The sequence below is a fragment of the Salarias fasciatus genome, chromosome 6 (genome assembly GCF_902148845.1).
Source record: "Salarias fasciatus chromosome 6, fSalaFa1.1, whole genome shotgun sequence".
Classification (NCBI taxonomy): Eukaryota; Metazoa; Chordata; class Actinopteri; order Blenniiformes; family Blenniidae; genus Salarias; species Salarias fasciatus.
Genome location: NC_043750.1, coordinates 31,091,607 through 31,098,527, shown reverse-complemented (window position 1 = coordinate 31,098,527; position 6,921 = coordinate 31,091,607). Strand labels below are relative to the sequence as shown.

General features: G+C 43.0%; 1 pseudogene; it reads left to right on the top strand.

Annotated features, from left to right (window-relative positions):
- The first annotated feature begins 2,766 nt into the window (after positions 1 to 2,766).
- LOC115389827 (F-box/WD repeat-containing protein 9-like) lies at positions 2,767 to 5,401 on the top strand (annotated as a pseudogene).
- The last annotated feature ends 1,520 nt before the right edge of the window (positions 5,402 to 6,921 follow it).

The window sequence follows — 6,921 nt, the reverse complement described above, 5'->3', positions numbered from 1 at the left end:
TATACAATGAGAGATGTGCGTGCATATTTAAATTAACGGCAAGAATAAGTTGAAAAAGTCTGCATGGAACCTTCAAACATGACTTAAAATAGAGTGAATAAACATAATGTATTTTCAGAAGAGTAAAATGCATCCCAGATGAATATACAGGGTCAATTTAAACCACCAACATGATGAAGGAAATGCAGGGGGAAAAAAATCAGTTTCGGACCAAGCATAATTCTACAAAATGAGGTATGAGGTATAATCAGAGTCCACAATGGGTGACTGGTTAAAAGCGTAGCCATTACAGTAAAGTTGAGCTCTTTACACATATAGACCACAACACTTTTACATTCCACCAGAAGTCAAACCTCACTTTATATTCAGCTTTATCTCTTTAGACATTGTCCACAGTGGACTGTTGAGATGGAGGTGGCCGTTTGACTTTAAAAGTATGCACCCAAGTACTTTGTCCTTGTATTTTTTGCACCAGCCCTACTCTTGTCAGTTCTGTTTGGGAGTGAAATTTAAATCAGGACCGTTTTCATGCAGCCATGGTCCACATCAACAGTTGCCTGCCAGTTGAATTTGTCAGGATGCTCTGAAGATAAAGACTTCAGGGAAATAATCTAAATGTGTTCCAGCATCAGGAGACGGGCTGATTTTGATTTTGGATGGCGTCCTCTTCAAGTTCAAAAGGCAGGCATCAGTGCAAGTTTTCCACAGGTTTAATTTCCTTTTTTGTTTGTTTATGTGACAGTTTTTGATCTTTCTTTTTTTAGATTTTGTTTTGTGCAATTAAGCACAAATTTGTTTTGGACTTTAAAAGTTTTTCCCTTTTTTTCATTCTTTTTATTTAAACAATTTTGTTTTCGTTGTTTTATAGCGGACCATCTGATTATGTCAAATTTTGACGTGGGAAAGAATGTGGAAAGTAAATTCATGACTTTGTTTCAACAATCTGATTGCAAGGCTGGCAACTGAATTCAGTGTAGTACGTTTTATTTGCTGAGCTGTGGTGCAGGTGGGATGTTATCTGATGTATCCCTTTTAATTTAATTTTTGTGAATAGGGGAAATAAAACATTTTTCTATTAAGCTTTGACTAGGCTGAAAATTCTGTTCTTTGTAATCTGTTTATTAGAATTTGTGCCATTTCAATCAACTGAAGTACTGATGCAGTTCACTTAATACACACTTTTCTTTTTACAAGACCACATAAAACATTACAGATCTCAAACTATCTTCATGTTTATAGTGTAATCCATTGATAGAAAACTAATTTAGGAGCAATTTGTGGAATTCATTATCCATTTTTGGACTGGATCATGATTCTTGCCCAAAATGAGAGTGGAGTATGTTAATGGGCTGAAAGAACGCTGAGATTATCATTTTAACAACTGATATGACTGTGTGTGTTCCTCACATCATGTTGCATGTTCCTGATGAGACAACAGTCTACTTTCTGAACAGGATCAGGGCATCAGAGCTCCTGGATGGTCTGTGGTCCAATGATGATCCATAATGTCCCAGAAGGGCTCAGTAAGAAGCAGATCTGAGGAGCACAAGGGGATTCAACCCTGTGGACTCATGATCAAAAGTCCACTCCTCAAGCTGTAAGATGACTCTGCAGGTCATGTTCCAATAGCTGTTGATGCCAATCACATTCACACCAGCTGCCACAAGTCATAGGTCTGCAAATAAAGGAGAATTTCAAATCAAGCTTTATTGTGTCAGCCGAGAAGTATTTTCTCATAGCGTTTGTGACTGCCTAAATGTTAAAATAATTTTGATTATAATTTTCAGATCATTTTCAGAGGTGGGACCTTCAAAACAATCCGTAGCTGGTGATTGGACGACCGTTCGAACCAAAGAAGAAGACGATTGGACGACCGTTCTAATTGACACACGACACACTCACCACAGACCAATCCACATCAAGCCACGGTGTGACGGAGCTTACGTGAGCTGCTGCTGAGAAGCAGGAGACGTCGTTTCCTTACAAAAAGACTTGAAGTGATGTTCTCTGCTCCTCTTTAAAAGAAGAAATTGAGTCGATTTCGTATAAAACTGCAGACATTGCCATGTCCACGGAGATCGCTTCACACGCCGCCATTGTTTTCCAACTTTCATGCGCTTCCCGCTGTCGTCACGTTTCTCGTCACTTCCGCTCTTCTCGCAGCTCCCGCCTCTTTCCCCTGATTGGGCCGGTGCAACTTTAACCTAGTGAAACCATTGGTCTATGGAGCGCTACAAGATGGGATCTGCAGGATTTCAGGAACTGAATCAAGCAGGCCCATCTGCTATGCAAGGTTAGGCCACAACTACCTGCGCCGGAAGTTGTGGTTGTTTTATGATTTTTTACAGCAAACAAACTGAAAAAGTGGGAACATTGGATTGATTTTGTTTTGTAAACCGTGTAGATTATTGATTTTGGCGTATAAATCAACAGCAGACACGGCTTTTCAGGGGGTCCAGTGTGATCGGACACTCAGTAACAGTGAAGCTAACGGCCGCTCGTTGTCTCCCATCATCCGTCTTCAGTTTAGTCATCTCTGATTGCTTCCGAGATTATACTGTCTGGCGTTACCAACATTGCAGGTGCTATATTTACAGTAAGTAGCTACCGTGAAACGTTTGTCAGTATTATCCCTCTCAGTGTAGCCGTTGCTGATAGTGTGTTTGCAGTGGCTGCCTTGTCATGGATCATTGTGGTTTTGTGCTATGAGGTGAAAGGTGATGTCTGAGGTCAGTGAGACTCAGTCTGGGCTGAAGGAACGAGGACATGAAGACCAAGGTGCATTATCGACTGTCCCCATGCAGTCCCCCGGTGGTGAAGCCTCCAGACCGGACCTACATGGGTAAGCAGCAGCTTTTGGAATGAGTGAAAGAAATTCAGGCTGAACAATCCTCGATTTGTCTTTGATTGATTGGTAAGATGCTCCTTGACTTTACTGCTGCTATGCTGCTGACATGGGAAGAGATCAAGGAAGACTATTTCAGTCAATTTGAACTTCACATCTGTTTCGGCCTGCTCCCTGCTGGCCACTCATCCTCCACAGATGTTAGCCCTTCCCCTTCTGAGACCAGTGGCTTGTTGTCATTGCTGTGGGAGATAATAGCCATCATCACCTCACACCTTCCTGCTCATTGTGTCCTTAATGTGCTGCCAAAGGTTCGTCCTCAAGATTTGTTGACCCAGTTAACGTAAGATTTCAAAGCACATTTTCCATATTTTGAACGTCATATACTTCTTCGTCCTTTCAGGTCTGTCACGCTCTGGTTCATGTGGCTGAGGACAGCCGAGAATGGCAGCTCTGCGCAAGGAAATTAGTCGGATCCAGATGCTTTCCACTGGGGCCAAAGGAGAACTTCAACTGGCCTGAAGCCTGTATCGAGTTGGAGCAGTTATTATCACTCTGGACAAAATATGTTCACCCTGTGAGCATAGAAATCCCATATCATGAGGCAGCAAGGGGACCAGATGTGCCACAACAACCAGCAGAGCAGGGTGTAGAACCAGCTGCAGAGAGACACGGAGATGGCTTAGAGGAGGAGTTAGAAGCTGCTGGAGTGGCGGCTCAGCAAATAGACCACGGTGGAGATGAGATGCAGCCGATGGCAGCTGGAGCCCACGAAGCACAGCTGAGAGACTTGGAGGAGAGACAGAGGGATGACGCAGCGGCGCTAACGGAGGAGGAAAGGAACCAGAGGATGGTTCCTGTTGCTCGCCACGGACTGGATGCTGATGTTAATTTCCAAGATGGTTTTGCCGATCCCAGAAATCAGCCTAACGGAAGGCTTGGGGAATTACTGCAGCAGCAACCCTCCAGAAGCCAGAGCCCCCCTCCAGAGCTGGAGTACATGTTATTAATCCCAAGCCACACTCTTTGGATCAACAACCTCCTGCTCCTGGGGGGAGAGTGTGTGCCACAGCCTCCAGAGACAATAACGTGATGCTATGGGAGCTGGAGGCGGGCCCGGAGGGAGCGTTGCTGCACACGCTGACCGGGAAGCACGGCTTCACCACACATCAAGGCTTGATCTCGTGCCTGGACTGTCAGGGACCTCTGCTGGCCTCGGGGGGCTTTGACAGCACCGTGAGGCTGTGGGACCTGCAGGCTGGCGGAGCCTGTCCCATCAGACGGCCGTGCTGGTGACCGGCTCGTACGACAAAAGCGTCGCCTTGTATGACCCCAGAGGTGAGGCTGGTGAAAGATGAAGGTGACTCGCTTTGCAAATGCTCCACAGCTGTGTCATGTGGTAGAATTCTCAGATGAAATCTAATTGTGTGAGAATCATGATGACTTTTTGTCATCACGAAACTGTTCATCAAGATGATTTTGTCCTGAGATTAATTCCTTTCTAATTTTTCCACAGCAAGTAACTCGCTCTTTAAAATCCTCAATCTTCATGGCAGTCCGGTGATGTCGCTCGCCGCAGATGACAAATACATCATCTCAGGGGGCAGACATGGCGCTGTGGTTATCTATGACCGAAGGGCAGACAAAACTTTGAAAAACATTAAGGTAATTTGGGGCCTGTAATGAATTTCTTTTTTTAATTTATTCATAATTGATTTAATTATGTGATCATCTGTACCAGGTAAAGCAGTGGCGTGCATGATAATGAGGCTGATGTCAAATTACAAACACATGATGCTGCAGGAATGTAGAATAGAAGCTGTGCAATCAGAAGTCATCAGTTCTCAGCATCATAGCTTTCTGAAGCTGAAGTGAGGTTCTGCAGAAACACAGAATTTCAGAAAATCGTGAAAAATCAACCATATGAAGCAGTAAAATACATAATAGGTCATTTTAGACATTTATGTATATTCTTACATCCACTGTACGTAGCGAGACTAACTCGGTTTTCTATCTGTAGCTGGAGCCTTATTTGAAGTCCATGAATGGCAAACAGGTGTGGGGAGGAGACTGCAGCGGGATGCTCCACTGCTTCTCCATGCAGCCAGATAGCTTCGGGCTGGTGTCTGACTTTGACGTGGGACGCAGAAAGAAGATCACCGGGATCCATAAATCGTCTGGAAGCCTCTACACCTGTTCAGACGACCGTACGGTCAAGGTAGGACGAATCGCAGCACTTGTTACGTTACCAGATGCTTGACCTCTGCTTCAGACGGCCATTTCTTTTCTGTGTTCCAGATTCATATTCCCTGTGCTCCTCCAAAGACGTTATCCACTCTGCATTGTGAATGCTACTCTCCCAGCGTAATTACCCTTGACCAGTGTTTTTCACATTTAAGGAGTTTTTTTGTTTTATTTGAATCGGTTTTTAATGTGTTATGTGTTTTCTCTGTCCTCTTATTGCCATATTGCCAACTCTAGATGAGCGTGCAGGCTGGAGTTCTTGCTGTAGCCACAGGCGGTGAAATCGTGGAGGTCTGGAGGCCCAGAAGATGAAGTGACAATGTGTGCAAATTAGGCGAAAAGAATTTTTAAAAAACAAACAAACCCTGAAGCATCTCGTTCCCTGTTCAACTTTCTTGATCCAAACTGACTTGTTGAGGTATTGGAGTCATTCAGTTCATAAATGTGCAAAAAGGAAAAAAAAACAGCTGTGGTACACCTGGACAAACAAATGCCTTTATTTGCTTTATTTGTTTGTAACACATGTTCAGGAGTCAATATTTGTAATCACATTTTGTCATTTGTTTAGATAATTATAAATTTTCCTCTGCTGCTGGCTTTAGTTTATGTCCGATGTATGAGAAGCGAAGGTGTGTTGGTGGTACCAATAGTTATCAACTTCTTTTTTCTTTTAAACTTATTTTTCCCTTTATAAGGATGTTTCTGTGAAAAGACTTTACATTTTCTTATGCAGCACTTACTAAACGAAGATATAATTTTTTTTCTTGCATTTTGTACATTTTATAGTCACACTACACACAGCAGTTCTGCTCTTTCTATTTTTTTTTAAACATTCAAACCTTTTAAAACATGAATACTCTTAGTGACAATATTTTACACTGAGTTATTTTCAGTAACTCTTATTTTGCCAGAAATTTCAGTCCTCAATTCGTTTGTGTATTCAGCTCCTGTGATGCCTGTAAAACACTTTATTTTCAACAAAATGTGTCTCCTCAAAGCAGCAGACAGGTCTTCCTGTCTTTAAGAGGATTTGACGAGGCAGCGATCCCAGTGAGAAGAGGGTCGCTTCGCCTGTGTTCCTGACAGTATACCTGCTGCTGTCAGGGAGATCTGTTGAGACAGAAAAGACATTTCACTTCTGTCAGAAATGAAAATCAAAAAAAAAAAAAAAAAAAAAAAAAAAGGAGGGAAATGGTTTTAATATTGTGGCTTGTTGATATGTTCAGTCTCAGTATAAAACAAGTGCAATGACAGTTTGTGAAATGTGTCATAATTATTCAGATTCTCACATGCCTTTAATCTCCCCATGTTTGCCTCCACCCGAAGTTGATCCACCAGTTTCCGTGTCTGAATAATGCTGGTGCTCCCGCTGCACATCTTTCCTGACATGACCTTCAGCACAAAAACACAGGGAAAAAAAAACATGTAATATGTGGGCCAAAGACTGTCCTTCAAACTTCTCAGCAAAAAAAACAAAAAAAAAAAAAAAAAAACAATTTCGCGCCAGTTTACCTCTTCCAGAGAGTCAGCTTGGAGTTCACAGACAAGTCTGAGATGGTCTTTTCATTTTCACCTGGACCTCCTTTTTGTTTACTGCTGAGGGCAGCTCAAAGGCCCTGTGATGGCAAAGGTCAGAGAGACATCACACAGCATTCCCTAGTCACTGCTGATGAAATGATGATTGGCTAAAGGTAGATATTATGCTGTGTGTGTGTGTGTGTGTGTGTGTGTGTGTGTGTGTTTGGGGGGGTTCTCCGCGGTGGTTTGAGGCTCTTTCACTGATGTGCTCGGTGAGACGGATCCACATCGCGTTTTTATGATCAGGACCTGCT